The 16,107-nt window shown below is 37.8% G+C and overlaps 1 protein-coding gene across 5 annotated transcripts in view; it reads right to left on the minus strand.

Moving 5' to 3' along the window:
• The window catches only part of ADD3 (adducin 3), a 124,574-nt gene that overhangs the window by 54,880 nt on the left and 53,587 nt on the right, over positions 1-16,107 (minus strand). Inside the window, exon 1 of one of the 5 annotated variants that reach the window (XM_059900880.1) lies at positions 620-643. The exons of the other annotated variants lie outside the window; for them this stretch is intronic. The gene's annotated coding sequence lies outside the window, so the exon portion shown is untranslated. Of the gene's footprint in view, positions 1-619; positions 644-16,107 lie in introns of those variants that run through there. 5 annotated transcript variants of the gene reach the window in all.

Consider the following 16,107-nt stretch of genomic DNA (forward strand, 5'->3'; position numbering starts at 1 on the left):
AAATATTGCTGAATGTGGACCTCACTGAATAACAATCAATCTCCTATAGTTCAACTTACTGTTCACGTCACAAACTCTAGAAAGAACACAGAGGCACAGACAAGGCACAGAGCAGAACTTTGGGCTGCAGCCTTCCCCAACTCCTCTGACAAATACCCAACAGCAGGAGGACAAAGCATCATTATGACAGAAATAAAGGCTCTTTAGATGCTGCCTTTTTTTAATTCAATGAACCCACTCTTACACACAGAGTTCATGCCACGATGTCTCGAAATACAGTATTGCCAGATTATGCTATTAATGAGTCCAATAAATTCAGTGAAATATTTTTAAGCATTTTTATCTTAAATAACTAGCACATTTGAGAGACTACCAGTATTTTCCTTAAACAGTCAATGTCATCCCCCAAACAATTAAGAACAATTCAGTAAACAGTTCAAGGGGGGTAAAAAGCGAACTAACAGGGAAAAATTTAAGTGAGTGATAAAGCCACAGGCTCCTCCCCAAGAAGAATATTGCACGTTGCTAGCAGCTGGCACAAAATTAACCATCTAATCTTATCTATGCTTCCCCCTAAGCTGTGAGCTATCGGTATTACAATAGACAATTTTGTACTTACTTATTAAGAAGAATGGAAGCTGCCGCACATATCTTAAGCTGGTTTTTGTGTGGCAATTCTGATGCAACGCTGCCCTAAAAATGAACTTTGTTTTAAACAGTGAGATATCCACACGGTGCGGTTAGAGCAGGGGTGGAGCCCACTCTGGGGGAAACAACACACCCAGGCCGACTTCAGTGAGAGCAAACGGCACGTTAATGTTGCCACAACGTTTTTCAGTGCCTCAGAGTCAAAATTAATTGGGTTAAACCCTCTTCATAGAAATGGGGGGAAAGTTCAGCTTTCCTGCCATGGAATGAAATATAGACATTTCTTTTTCGTGAGGAAAGTAAAGATAAAATGCAAGGTGGATCACGCAGCTCAGCCAACAAAATGTTAGGTGGAAGTGGACTACTGTAAAGGAAGTCCAACCATGCCAACTGCTAAGTTTAGCAACAGCAGCTTCTGCATATCTCAAGGTGTCAGCAACACTGCTCTAGAACTTGACTTTGGCCTAGATGGCCAAGACAGGGGACCTGAACATTATCAAGCATTACCTATCCTTCTCTACCAATGCTCTAGTTCTCCCGGCAATACAGAAACAATAAAAGCATTTTCTTATCAACTAATTAGCAAGAATTGCCTTCAAAAATAAGGGATTTGACTGATGCTTTAATATTGAAATAAACACATAAAAGGGGAAATCATTTTGATGAAAATCATTAATACGCATACTATGCTTTAAAAAATTTGCAATCACCCACTTTTGCAAATAATTCCATAAGTTTTGATTTTTAATTTTTTTCTGATTTATTTCCAAATAAGATATTCAGGAGGATGTATACGTACTGTCTAAAAATCTTTCATAGCGTTTAAAATTTCAGTTATTGAAACTATTATTAAACATCCGATTATTGTTCAAAATGATTTTAATCAATACTACTTTCTGTATGCACGTTCAGAGACGCACCAACAGTTACTTTTAACTGAACTCCTATAACCCATGAAATAAAAAAATAGGTTTCTCAGTAGAATACCCAAGCATGTAAAAAATAAGCTATATAATCATTTACATAGAATTTAAAACAAACAATGGAAAAAGCTTTGGGAGAAGACCAGGAAAATATTTTTAATGATACATGTTGTCACATTACCCTCTCCAACTGCTACTCCCTCACACTGGAACAATAAATCAGTCTGGAGTATTGAATATTTCAATATTTTGAGAGATGGCCTAGAACACCCTCTTTCAGCATCCTGCGGGTAGGTGCTGACTGATTTCGTCTGTTGTTGGATTATGAGGTCACTCTTGCCATGATAAGTTAACCCGTTCCAAAATCCTCCTTTCATAGTCCAAGTGCCTGATATAATTATTTTTTTCATCCATATATATAATTATGAATTGCCTGCTGCCATCCCTTGCTCTTCCCCACCTAACCCCCAAACTGAACAACTCAAAGGCAGCAGTTGGATATTACATTTGAAGAATCCCATCTTGATACTTTCTGGATTTGCACTGCTGGAAATGTCTGTTTTCAAGTCAAACTTCACTTTCACAGCTGCAAAGGAAATGACAAGAGAAGAAAAACACAGCCAATACATATCAGCAATTAATTCCATCCACAACTGCCCAGCTGTTTGTGCATGGAAGAATCAGTCTGTTTCCTTTTGGGGCTTTCACCACTGAAAATTGATACTGCATATTCAGAGACACAAGCTGTTTGTAACATGTCAGGAATGTGCACAAGATCACACAGAGTTGAAGAGACAAAATGAAATCCAGATCTAGTTTTCTTGGGACTTGCCAGTATTATTTCATAGCTTAAAAAAAAAAGAAAGAAAGAAAGAAAAGAAAAAGAAACCATAAAAACACCTCAATCACAGAGAGAGGAAAATACACACAAAAATATTATCCTGTCTGAATATCACCCTACCAATAAGGAGGAAAATCTGCCAATGACATCAGATTTAGTATCAAGAACAGACACTCTGATTTATTGGCATAGACAAGGTGTGACACTGCTCGGAATCCGCATGCCCCTAGTACACTAAATCCAGCCAATACTTTCTGGACTACACAGCTGCCTGCCCAATGTGTAGTTAGTCCTCAAAACAAAATCCTTATAAACGTGAAAGCTGTTGGGAACCAACAGCTTTCACCAGTCATGTAGGAAAGCAAGTTTTTCTTGGTTAGTTCTGACATTATTTGGCACCTACAAATACCTGCCCGTTTCAGGGATTCAGGTAAATTTACAGATCCAATCTTCTAGTGTAACAGTCAAGTAATCAAATTTCTCCTTTCCTCTCCCATTCAGTTTTGTGGGTTTTAAATAAAAATACTCTCTACTGAGTGCCAGAGACTCATGTGCAACTCAAGAGGTATTCTATCCCCTTCTCTCCCTGCACTCCAACTCCAATTTTATCTCAAAATGTCTGTTTCACTTAAGTCTTGTAAAATGTCGTTTTGTTACATTGTATTTTCAAATATACAGTGAGTCAAATAACTGTGTTTTCAGTATGTAAAATGACTTGTGGTTAATTATTGTCCTGAAAGTTAGAGAAAAGAAAAAGATGACATTTTTAGAACAAAATAATTCAAAACATATTTAAGCTATTTTACTGTTTTTTTTTTAATATGACACTAGGTATCCCATGATTGAATTCATTGTTCTAAGCACCTCCCCTCTCCCCTTTTGCTGCACAAGAGTTCACGTACTCCTAATGCCAGTATATTTTCAAGCACAACTTGGATGGCACACTCAATTTGGGCACCACTAGGGGATAGGGCTTAACCAGTGAAAAGAAGAAAAGCTCTCTGCTCCAAGTATGAGAGAGACATTCTGTAATCTTCAGAATGAAGATGCTCTCAAGTGCCAGAACTCAAACCAGCACAATGAGAAGCTGTCTCCAACTAAAGTGCTGTGAAAGCACGAAGTGTGATTTGTTAAAGAAATAGAAGGCATCTCAAACAAGTGGTAGACTGAAAACAAAGCACAAAACCAAAAAAGGGTTTTTTCCTTAACAAACACCATCTGATCGAGGATATATCTGGGGTAGGAAAGGGGAGGAGAAGAAAAGTTTAACCTTTGGCTGATGGTGACACTAACTTATAGAAATATGGTATAACTATTAGTGACTCAAACAGCCACAGAGACGAGCTTTGCTTGGCAAACTTCAGCTCTGTGGGACACAGACTAGTTTGAAATGTCTAAGGGAAGGAACTTCCCCACCTACAAGGTTGGCTGAGGAAAGAAAAGGTCTCTCTGAGCTGTTGAAATCAGGTCACTTAAACTCATGATAGTCTAACTAGAGCCTTGGGTAGCATTAACAAAGACCATTCAGGAGAGGAGGCTGGAGATACGAAATTGTCAGCTCATATTTAAAGTGATTTTTTTCCCTCAATAATTTATTATGATAATATTTAATACTAATATATATGGATTTACTATTTTATTCTTAAACATTTTACATATACAGCAAATTTGAAAGAATTTTACAGTAAGCACCATGTATGCACTAGCTAGATTCTATCAGTAACACTGTACTATACTTATTTTATCACATATCTCTTCAACTACCCATTCATCTTACCATCCATTAATCTATCTCACCTTTCGTGCATTTAAAGTAAATTACAAGCATTAGTATACTTCCCCCAAATACTTCAGCACACATATCATTACCTAGAGTTCAGTATTTGCTTATCGCTTTTTTCTTTTGATGTAAAATGTACATACAATGAAATACAGAAATCGAAGTGTACACTTGTATAACCCCAACTCCTGTCAAGATATAGAACATTACCTTCACCCCAGAAAAGTTCTCTCATGCCTCTTCCCAGGCAATCCCCTTCTCCCACATTCCCAGAGGCAATCACTATTTTGATTTTAAAAGTGATTTTAAACAACTCCAAGTAGTCATGCCTTCGCAACCTGTGCATCAGAACATTCTCCACTACGTCACATAACTTATACTTGGCTGAACAAAATGATCAGATATGAACCAAATAGATGGAAGGAGCCAAAGAAGAAATCATAAAGTTAAAAGGAAGTGTAGACTCATCTGCTCCAATTACTCAATTTCTTAGGTGAAGGAAACAAAACTTACAAAGTTTTGGCTGCCTGTACCAGTCATCCAACTACTCAGTAATTTATTGGGTGGACCTAGTCTAAGGCTCTTAGGCAGCAGCCCTACACTTCATTTTAGGGTGAAGAGAACAAACTTTGGAGATAATGCTGGTTCAGAGGAAGAGCTCAACCACTTACAGGCTATACATCTTAAACAAGTTTTTTGGTTTTGTTTTTTTTAAACTCCTTTGAGTCTCAGTTTTCTCATCTGCAAAACAAGGAAAATCTTAATTCATAAAGTTTTATGGATTAAAAGAGATAACATTTGTAAAGTGCCCGGCATATTGTAAGTGATCAAAGGAAGGAAACACAGGAAGTGGAGGGAAGATTGACAATACGAAGCACAGTTCAAGAATATGCACTTTCACATATTGCTTCTAAGTCCTTGTGCTACCCCGACATTTGCTCTCATTTTGCATATATATGCAAAGAAAATAACAGCACTGAGGCAAGCCGTTTTTCACATCTAAAAAAAAAACAAAGGCTACTCCTTTTCTGTTTGCCTTTATGACAGAACTGGAGTGGTGGGGGGAGAGACGCACAGACTTTTGACTTCATGGTGACTATATGTACCTTATATCCTTACCTGTCTTTGCATAAACAGCTCCCTTTGCCTGGACTGATCTTCCTTTTATCCACCAAATGAGACGGTACAGTTAAAATCTAACCTACTTTCCTGATTTACTCAGAACAAATTTAAAGCTCCTTCATCTGTGTTTCCATAATGCTTTAAATAACAGCATTACAGAACTCCTCATCCCAGCAGGCTGCTTCCATGTGTTTCCCCTACTTGAATGGGAGCGCCTCTGTATCCCAAAGCCTAGCACAGAGCTTAGCACACTGAAACCATCCGTAAGTATCTGCTGAATGGATATGCCTGGGTAAATCCGTATTCGGTTACGGTCAAAGTAGCAAAACAACTAAGTCTGAACACTCACCAAAAAAGGAAAGCAAAGTGCCAGAAAAATGGGGGGCAGGGAGATGATCACAGGGCATATTAAAAGGCATGAAATTTAGAAAAGATTAAAAGCCAACTGTGGACTTCCCTGGTGGCGCAGTGGTTAAGAATCCGCCTGCCAATGCAGGGGACACGGGTTCGAGCCCTGGTCCGGGAAGATCCCACATGCCGCGGAGCAACTAAGCCCATGTGCCACAACTACTGAGCCTGCGCTCTACAGCCTGAGAGCCACAACTACTGAAGCCTGTGCATGCCTAGAGCCCGTACTCCGCAACAATAGAAGCCACCGCAATGAGAAGCCCCCACTAGCCGCAACTAGAGAAAGCCTGCGTACAGCAACGAAGACCCAAGGCAGCCCAAAATGAATGAATGAATGAATGAATAAAATAAAATAAAAAAATAAAAGCCAACTGTGTGTAAACTTTTGTGTTCTCAAAGAAGTGACTGCCACTAAGCAGCTGAAGTGACACTGGAATAATTCAGTGTGCTGTGTGCTTTATATACTTATCCCATGCACCACCCACGACAACCCTATCAGGCAGTACTATTATGCTCCTTTTATAGATGAGAATACTGAGACTCAAGGAGGTTAAGCAAATAAGGTCACACAACTAGTGGCAATGGAGATAAAAAGCAGAGTAGTGATGTTTCATTACAAGTCATTTTCATATTAGGCCTATTTTACACACAGCGTGGGGAGGCTCTGCATTAAAGAAGACCCAAACAGTTGAGGGGTAACCAAACCGTGCAAGAGATTCAACAGAGGGAGCAAAACTCAATGGCAGAAAAAAAGGCCTAGACAAAAAACAAACCAAAGCTGAGGTGATAAGAGGTGTGTGACTTCTACGTAGGAGTTATTTTCACAGAACAGTTCGCCGCCCGGAGTTATGAAACATAAGCCAGAGATGGCCCGAGAACATGCAGGAGTGCGAAAGAGTAGCTCTTACTCTCAGCATGGCTTTTTTTCCCCAAACTAATTGTTCTCAGAAGTGATAATACAACATGGATAACTCCTTGATAAAAATGCTGACCATGGTGTTCATGCTTCAGAAGATAATGAGAGCCTCGCCAAGTTGGTGAAATGAACTCTTCTCTGCAGGCATCTCTGGCTACATTCTGTAGTTTCTCCTTTAGGAATACCCTGGTTTTGCATCCCTTGCAAAGATGGATTTATGAAGGAAAGCTTCCTAGAAGCCTCCACCTTGAAGTTTAAAGCCTCAAGTCCCACAGCCCTCTGGCTTACCTCCAACATAGCACTCATTACACTGACTCACAATTGGCTGTTCACGGATATAGCTCTCACATGTGCTGTGGGAACCTGCAAGGCAGGGTCCCTCAGGACCTAGCACAGGGCAAGTTCAAAAAATATTATGGATGGTAAATGAACAATGTCCTTTGCCTATTTAATATTTGATAGATGGTTATCTGTCAAAAGAGGTAATACAGGCTTTAAAGAGGAAGCAATTATAAAAAAGTCATATTATAGAAAAGGTTGGGGATAACTCAGACTTGGTTAATGTTCAAAACAGGTCTTTTTTTCTGGATTTAAAAGAAATGTATTCAACATAACATACAATGATTGGCGAGTTAAGTCTAATGGAGCTGAGGCTGAAATTCAGTAAAACACTGGGTCTAAGATTAGGCATGATCCCAATTTAAGACAAAAATTAACCGAACTAGTGAGCTTATATTGTATCTGAAGGTTGCCAAACTCCAAGTGGAAAAAAATGTGACTTTGACTCAACTATGGCATAATACTTCCAAAAACAATGCATTTCATTAACCACCCCTTAAAAGATGGCAAAGACTACACGAAAAGAAAAAAACACAGAAAAAAGTGAAGAATAAATATTTACGTGCTATTAAAAAACCTGCATTCACAAATAATTTTTGCTTTGAGAATAAGTCCAAAAACAGAACAGAAAACAAGCAAAAATAAAATGTAATATGGCCATGCAACATATGAAACATTCATGACACGTGCAATTTCTTGTTAAAAGTATTACTTTTGTTTTGATCTGCACCATCTAAGGGTATGGGACTATGCAGCCATTTTTTAATTGTTGCTTTTTCTAAGTATGAGGAAAAAACTCTTTAGTTGGAAAAATATGTGTCATATTTCAAATGACTTACCCAGTAAAAAAAGACATACCAAATTAGTTTTTTAATCTTGGGGAATTTAAGTATTCTCTTCCTTCCAGATTCAAGTACTTAGCTTCAAAGACTGCTAATAAGACAGGTAGGAGGCCAAGCTGACAAATCACAGGATTTACAGGACTAACAATCTTACTTCTCCAAGATCAAGCTCTGGAGCAGGGGTCTAGCATCCGTGGCCTGTTAGGAACCAGGCCACACAGCAGGGGGTGAGCGGTGGGCGAGTGAGCAAAGCTTCATCTGCTGCTCCCCATCGCTGGCATTACTGCCTGAATCATCCCCCTCCCCCAACCCCGCGGTCCGTGGAAAAACTGTCTTCCAGGAAACCAGTCCCTGGTGCCAAAAAGGTTGGGGACTGCTGCTCTAGAGCACGTGCTGCCCAACCATGATAAGAACCACATCCCATCCTCTAAAACTAAAACAGCTTTGAGTCACCAAATCCTATCATAAGCTCTTTCCAAGACAGGGCAAGAGACAGGTTTAGGAATTTTCTCCCCATCTTCACTCCCATTCCTCAACGCCTCAGTGAAAGTATCCATGGATGGTTGGTAGATTTGCCAACTTTCTATTTCCTCAGGCAAACCGACAGCATGCATGATAGGAGGTTTAATTAAAATAAAAACAAACACAAAAACAAAAGTAGTCTATAAACACATCTCTTCTTTGCATCTGGAGACACTTCAGTTTACTGCATCATACTTCCTGCCCCCAAATATTACTAAAGTTGGAGAATATCAACTTGTTCTGTGCCAAATCTATACTATACTGATTTTAATCTACTCTGATTTTAGATTTTAAAAAAATTATCTGTAAATTCTAAGTAGGTTAGTCAATTCATCAACTAATTTCTCTACTTTTCTGCTTAAATTCATTTATTCTTTGAACAACAACTCATTCAACACCTATCATGTGCTACAACTGAGGAGGTGGTACAGTTGGAGAATGCAAGACATGAATGAGACATGATCCCTGATTCTAAAATACTAGCAACTTAGTGGGTTCGGGGAGGAAGAAGGGAGAGACAGTTTCTTAAAAATTTATATAGTATACTGTATTATTATAGATGTATTACAAACTCAGAAAGGAGCCAATATGAAAGATTCCTGAGAAGTTGCACTGGAGTCTGGTCTTAAAAGGATGAGTAGGTATGAGGGGTGGGGGGTAGACAGATATGCAAAGCAGCATACTTAATAAACCTGTCCTTTATCACATGGTTTTACTTTAAATAAAAGTATTACAGATTGCCATTAATACAAAAAGGAAATCAAAATTGTCACTAGTTAACAGCTTAACAGTGGTTCATATAATTTAAGCTAGAGGAACCCTACAATCTACTAGCAAACCATATAGTTTTGTACCATGTGCTTTTGCTTTCACCCTAATCTTTTGACTTGCATGCTAAGAAAAGAAACTCAAAAGCCATTTATATCCTTTCTTGGAACAATGCTTGTTCTTACACTGCACTAACCAATGACTTAGAAATAATTAAGACCAATTATCTTGAAGCCAGTCCAACTGCAATCTGCCACCGTATCATCATGAAAGGAGGCTTAAGAATGCCCTAGGTTAACACAAAGGTCAGTAAACAAAGACTTGGTCCACCTGGCACAGATATACCACACCCTATGAGCTCAAAGCCTTAATGGTATCAAGTATAAAGAATGGTTGATTCAATGGGAGGGGCTAGGAAAAGAAAAAGAAAAACACAACTGATCACAAGCATTGTGTTTGTAAGGCATCTAAATGCTCAAGTTCACTGGCCCAGAAAGATGCTGATACATACGAGAAAGATTACTTTTGTGGATTGGAAAATTTGGCTAATCTGATGAAAGGTGAAAAGAATGCCATGTTAAATAGCTGAGAATAGACCACCCATTTTGATCAAGTTACTACTGATGTGAAGATGCCGTAAAGTTAAAATTTAAGATATGTTTCCACATCAAAGTACACATAAGTAACAAATCTCCCATTTTTATGGAGAATATTATGAAGATCATTTACAATGCACACTATATGACAACCTGAGTGAAAAAAATCTAAAACAGAAAAATTAAAGTAGGATTACTTACATTATGTGACTTCTTTATTCTAAAGATTCCTTTGCCAGGTTCTTTTAAATAGTAATCTCCCCTGCATTTAATATATTAGGATACAGCCAATTTTTTAGCGCACATATTTTACGTAAAGCAAGCACTATCTGTACTTTATATTCATGAATTCACACATATAATACCTAAGCTCTGACAAAAAAGAAAAAAAAGACCTCCTGCAAAATGTTTGAACTGAGAGGTTTAATCCTAGTGTAGGAATTTCTCAATGAAACATGTATCTTTGGACAGTGTATAAGTAACTTCCTCAAAATATTTAGAGAAAAGGGAAAAAAAAAAAACCTTATGAGAACTGCTCTTGAGCCTTTGAGAAGGGAGGTGACTAGAGCAGTATAAAAACTGGGTGGAAGAGGAAAAAGGAGGGGCTAAGACAGTAGATGAAGAGACAACTAAGGAGCCAAGAGATAAGGAGGATCAAGTAACTGCTGCAGCAGTCTGAGGCCGGCACACCCACACGGAGCTATGCGGCTTATTTCAAGGGGGTGGAACACTGAGCAAGTGAACAATTTTGGTTTTGTTTAACTGAAAGGTTGAGCAATCCTACAAATGGGAGAAGGAAAAAGGGGTGTTTTTCTAATATAGAAAAAGTTAGGATATAATAAATGGCTATCATGTTTAAAACTATTAAACGAAAAAGAGAAGTAAATACCTTATATATGAAAATGAAAAATTGAGACCTTTGAGGAAAAACACTATAAAGTCCATGTAAATCCAGAGCCACGTCATTTATTGATTGTCACGATAAAGCTTTTTATCCTGTGGACTACACCATCCTTCAAACAACAAGATGCCGGCAAAGTATACTGACAAGAATTTGGGGGGATGTGCATCAGTGTAGTTTTTCTTCAATCCAACTTTTGATTTGGCAGCTTATAGAAACAATTCTCAATGGCTGAGTTTTAAAAACTTACTCCAAGATAAGCAGGACTGTGACTCCAGTGGGCTATTTCCAAGTTGCCAAGCCATTAATCTAAAACAGCTCTCGAGTCCTTTAAACTGATTCCTGCTGGTCCAATATAATAAATGACATGATGTTTTAAATAAAAAGGGGAGAGGGAGGGGAAAAAGAAGGTCCAAACAGTACCTTTGAAGTTGCTGTTAAGTTAAAAAAAAACACAAAAAACTGGAAGTGGGAAGCAATAAGATAATACACATTTACTACTATATTTTTCAATCATGTGGCTAGAAATTACAGAACGGATTTTGGATAGGCCTTCTACCAGAAGCAAATTACTTGCTTCAATTTAAAGTTTAACAGCTATTTATTACATTTGCTACACTCTCAGAAATGAAAGCTGATAACAACCCCCCCCATAAGAGATATTTCAAGCTTTTTGCAGATGATTTACTACATTAATCACATCTCTTCATTCGTCTGGGCATTAATGAATACCTTCCTACAGGAATTGGAAAAGGGATACTGCATAGTCAAGTGTTTGCCTTTGTCATGACACAAAAGATGTACCTGATAAACCAGTAAATCAGTGCACCTAGATAACCAGTAAGCCATCAGTGCACCTAGACCTAGTGTTTTTAGTACAGTCAGAACAGAGCAACCAGCTGCAGCTTTAGCATTCTGACTCGTTGGTTTAACAACAAAAATCTGTAGGTAAGGCTCAAAGGAGCAAACCTCTCTCAATATAAAGTCATTACACAGATCATACCACTATTAAGAAATACTCATGGAACTATTCTTTTATTTCAGTAATTTCAAAAAAACTAGACATTTAATTACATCGCAAAGCAATATAAACAGCTTAAAACTTATGAAAGAATTCCTAATCAGAGTCAGTCAATTTACCAGGGTAAACTGGATCAAAAGGAAAAAGTAAAAGTTGCCTAGTCTTCTGAAAATGATGTTATGAAGAAAAAATTGCTAAATTAGAAATCAGGTTTTCTTCAAGTCACAACTTACAGGGGTAGACAGAAAGAGAGTTCTTTCCAGAAAGTAGGGAGTTGTTATTAGACCTCCCTGCCACCACCCTCCTCTCAAAAGTCAGAATCCTGAAGGGTAATACCCTCAGTTAAAAGGTAGACAAAAAAAAAAAAAAAAAAATCTGTCCACAAACAGAGGGAATTTAAAACACACACACACACAACCACCAAAAAGCCTTATCTGTCTTCTCCAGAGCACTGAGTGGGAAAAGAAAAATCTCTCCTGAGAATCTGTAACAACAGAGGTCTATCCTCCCAAGAACTCGGGATTTGAATTTACACACCATCATGGTCCACAAAACCCCACGCCAAGAGAATAACCTGAAGTGGTCTTACACCCCCACCAGACACCTGGCGAAAAGGAAACATATATTTCGAGAAAGGTGCTCTCAAAAGTGGGCTACCTAAGGATTCCCACAGATAAAATCCTGCCAAGTTCAAAATTCAGAATTACAAAGCACATGCGTAAACAAACCACATTAAACAAAAGTCAGCAGAAACAACAGAATAGAATTTGACACCTCCCCCAAGCCCAGAACTGCAGACAATAGAATACTGAGACACAGACTGTAAAATGAGTATTTTCACCATGTTCAAAATCCTTAAAGATAGAATTAGAAGCATGAGAAAGAAACAAGATGTTATAAAGACCAGTAGATTTGAAAAGTTACTGAATAATTGAAAAAAACGTAATGAATGGAATAAACAGTAGACTAGACCCAAGTGGAAAGAGAATAAGCTGGAATACAGATTTGAAAAAACTAGCCAGACTGAAGCACAGAGAGACGGAATATGTAAAAGAGAGGCTAAGAAACATAGAAAATAAAGAAGTCCAACATACTGGAATTCCTAAAGAGGAAATAGGACAGAGGTCATGTTCGAGGAGATCATGCCTAGAAGTTTTCCACAGCTGTCCAGAGACAAATCATCTGTAAAGGACTGACAATTAGATTTGCAGTAGACGTCAAAAGAAAAAATAAATATATGTCGTGAGACAAATAATATTTACAAAGCGCTGAGAGAAGATAACTGTCAGTCTAGAACTGCATATCGAACAAAACTATCAAGAGTAAGTAAAATAAATCACTGTCTCACTAAAGTGTTCGATAAGCTCATTAAAGGAACTTTCAATTTCAGAAAGAAATTAAAACTGGAAGGAAGAGCTGAGATGGAAGAAGGAGTGAGGGAAGAAATTGGTAAACAAGTGAGTAATTTCAAAAATGTTATATAAAACAATTCCAACAACAAATGTAGGGGGTTAAAACAAGAAAGAACTAAAACCCCATCACATAAGATTGGAATGGAGAATAAGAGTTAAACTGTTTTAAGATCCTTATATTGTTCAGAAGGGGAGAGAGAGCTATTACCTTTGTCTAGAATATTTTCAAAACCACTAAAATCAGTACTAATAAAACATGACACCCTAATTCTGCCTATTAGTAAAAGATCTGAACAGGTACTTCACAAAAGAGAGTATCTAAATGACCAATAAATACATAAAGAAGTGCCCAACATCATTAGTCATCAGGGAAATACAAATTAGAATCATAATGAGATACTGCTATCTACCAATAAGGTTAAAATGAAAACAAACACAATAGACTGTTAATATCAAGTATTGGCAAGGATGTGGAGCATCTGGGACTCCTGAACACTACAAATCCTTGTGCAATTAGTACAAACATTTTAGAAAATTGTTTGGCATTATCTACAAAAGCTGGACACACACCTGCCCTGTAATCCAGCCACTCCTCTCCCAGGAACAGATTCAACAGAAAAACATACATATGAACACCAAAAACAACACAAAAATGTTCATGGCAGAATTGTTTTTAATAGCTAAAAACTGGAAGCAATCTGAATGGCCATCAACGAAATGGGTAGATTATTGTATGTTCATGTAATGGAATACACACAATGAGAATGAACTATTGTTACATGCAGCAACATGGGGAAAAAAATGTTGAGCAAAAGAAGCCAGATACAAAAGAGTAGACAGTAAGTGATTCCATTTATACAAAACTCAGAAGCAAGCAATGCTAAGCTATGGTACGTCAGGATTACAGCTACCTTGCAGGGAGGAGGAAATGCCTGAGAAGGCATATCAGGGTGTTCCTGGTGTTCCGTTTCTTGATCTAGGTGAGGTTACACAGGGTTCACTTTGTGTATATTCACCAAGCTGTAGTACCTTATGATTTGTGCATTTTTCTATGTTATGTTTAACTTATACCTGAAAAAATTAAAACAATTTAAAAGAGAGAAAAGCCTCCTCTCTATAGCAAAAAAAGCATATACAAATATTGAATCATTATGCTGTACACCTAAAACTAACATACTGTTGTATGTTAATTATACCTCAATAAAATAAATAAATATATATTTTTTTAAAAAGCAAACAGTTCATCCTTCATTAATCCAGTCTATTTGTCATGGTAGATCTCCATACAAATGGATATTCCTTATTTCTCTACAAGCACCTGGATTTCATCTGTGTATTACAGCAACTATGTGCACTACAGGAAGTTTACTCTGTGTGAAGTATAGCACCAATTTGCTTCACTCCTTATAAAAATACTTCTTGAAGATGCTCTCATTCTGTGTTCCCAAAGGAAGGCTTAACTCCAGTCAATTCTCTCACTTAGACTTCCCCAAGGCCAACTAGCAGTAAGAGAAAAAGAAGACAATCCTTTTCTGCAATGTCCTACTCCAATAAAAGTGAGGGTCACTGAATAAGTCAATCCATTAGCCCCTACCACCAGTCCACTACCTACAGTGTCAGGAGGCCACCAGCCTTACCTGGGTCTACTTTGGCTGTAGTTTGTGGCTCTGCTGGATGAGCCTAACCATCTGTAACACTGTGGCTTCATCCTTCTAAATCAAAAAGCTCAACTGGCTTACCTTCTTTTCATCTTTCGTATTATATAGTGGGTGTTTGAAGAAATAGCCATTAATATAATGAGAGAGACTCCTGCATTTTGTTCTAGCAGAGAACTCATGCTCCAAAAATGTAAAATACAGCTGAAGGGACCTTTAAGGTCATCTAGTCCAATTCTCTCTTTTCACCTGTGAGAATTCAGGGCCCTAAGGCTGCTACCTAAGGTCACACAGAGTACTCATCTCCTGACTTCAGGCCAGTACTCTTTCCACTCTTATCATAAAAGTTAAAGTTGCCATTAAGGAAAGAATGCTCAAATTGGAATCCTCTTTCCTATGGAACTTGTTGATTGTCATTCCGCTGAATCATCAATAAACCATTCCATCCCAACTGAGATGAGATACTGAAAAACATTTCCAAGCTATCTGTTTAATGTCAAAAAATGAATTTGCACTGTTGAGAGCAACTTATCGGTGTAACAGACATTAGAATATAAATCCCAAAGAAGGAAGGAGCTCTGGGTAATTAGTATTGTTCCAGTGGCAATCAAAGATTTTTAGGATGGTAAGATGAAAGACGTAATATCCTGAGGTTGTTCTGAAGCTTTAAGAGAGAATAAAGTGGTAGAATGGTTACAATACAGAGCAAGTATTTAGTTCTTTGTAAAGGAATTGTCTGGTTTATAAAAGAAATAGAACTGCTTCAATTATAGCATGAAAACTTCCAAATGTTCTTGGGACCTTCTTTAAAAAATTTATTCAGAAGGGGTTTCTCCTTGTCATTCAGTCTTTGCAGCACACATATTCCATATTTAATTCACTCTCTGCCTCTAACCCAGTATTTTACTAATGTTCACATTCTAACCTGGGCATATATCCAAGCCCTTGCTCCATGCAACACTGGAATAAACTTTAATATATTAGGAAATTAGAAAAATGAACAGGAGGGAAAGCAAATATATTTTCACACAAAGTACAGGATACAGCTGTGATCTGTCAAGCTTATGGGACTATCTCCTTAGCTAACAGCAAAGTTACAGGACACTCCTTAGCTGAACAGGAAGTAGCAATCTAAAAAGTATAAATGTTCCCAAGCCCCAATTCTATTCCCTTCCCTTCACATATTCAGCACACACTCACCCTTTGACCAGGCCTGTGTTGAACACACGCATTCAATTAGCCTTGATGAAGTGTCAGTAGTCTATGGATGACAAGTATTTTTGAGAGTCCACAAGAATAACCTTTAACCATGACGTCCCCAAATAAAAAAATCTATGTTGGTTGTACTCTTCTGAGGAAAGAGGTTGTAGTAAGAATGACAAAACCAGCCTTGGCTCTTAAGAAATTCATGTT

Source organism: Balaenoptera ricei, chromosome 16, assembly GCF_028023285.1.
Source record: "Balaenoptera ricei isolate mBalRic1 chromosome 16, mBalRic1.hap2, whole genome shotgun sequence".
Taxonomy (NCBI): domain Eukaryota; kingdom Metazoa; phylum Chordata; class Mammalia; order Artiodactyla; family Balaenopteridae; genus Balaenoptera; species Balaenoptera ricei.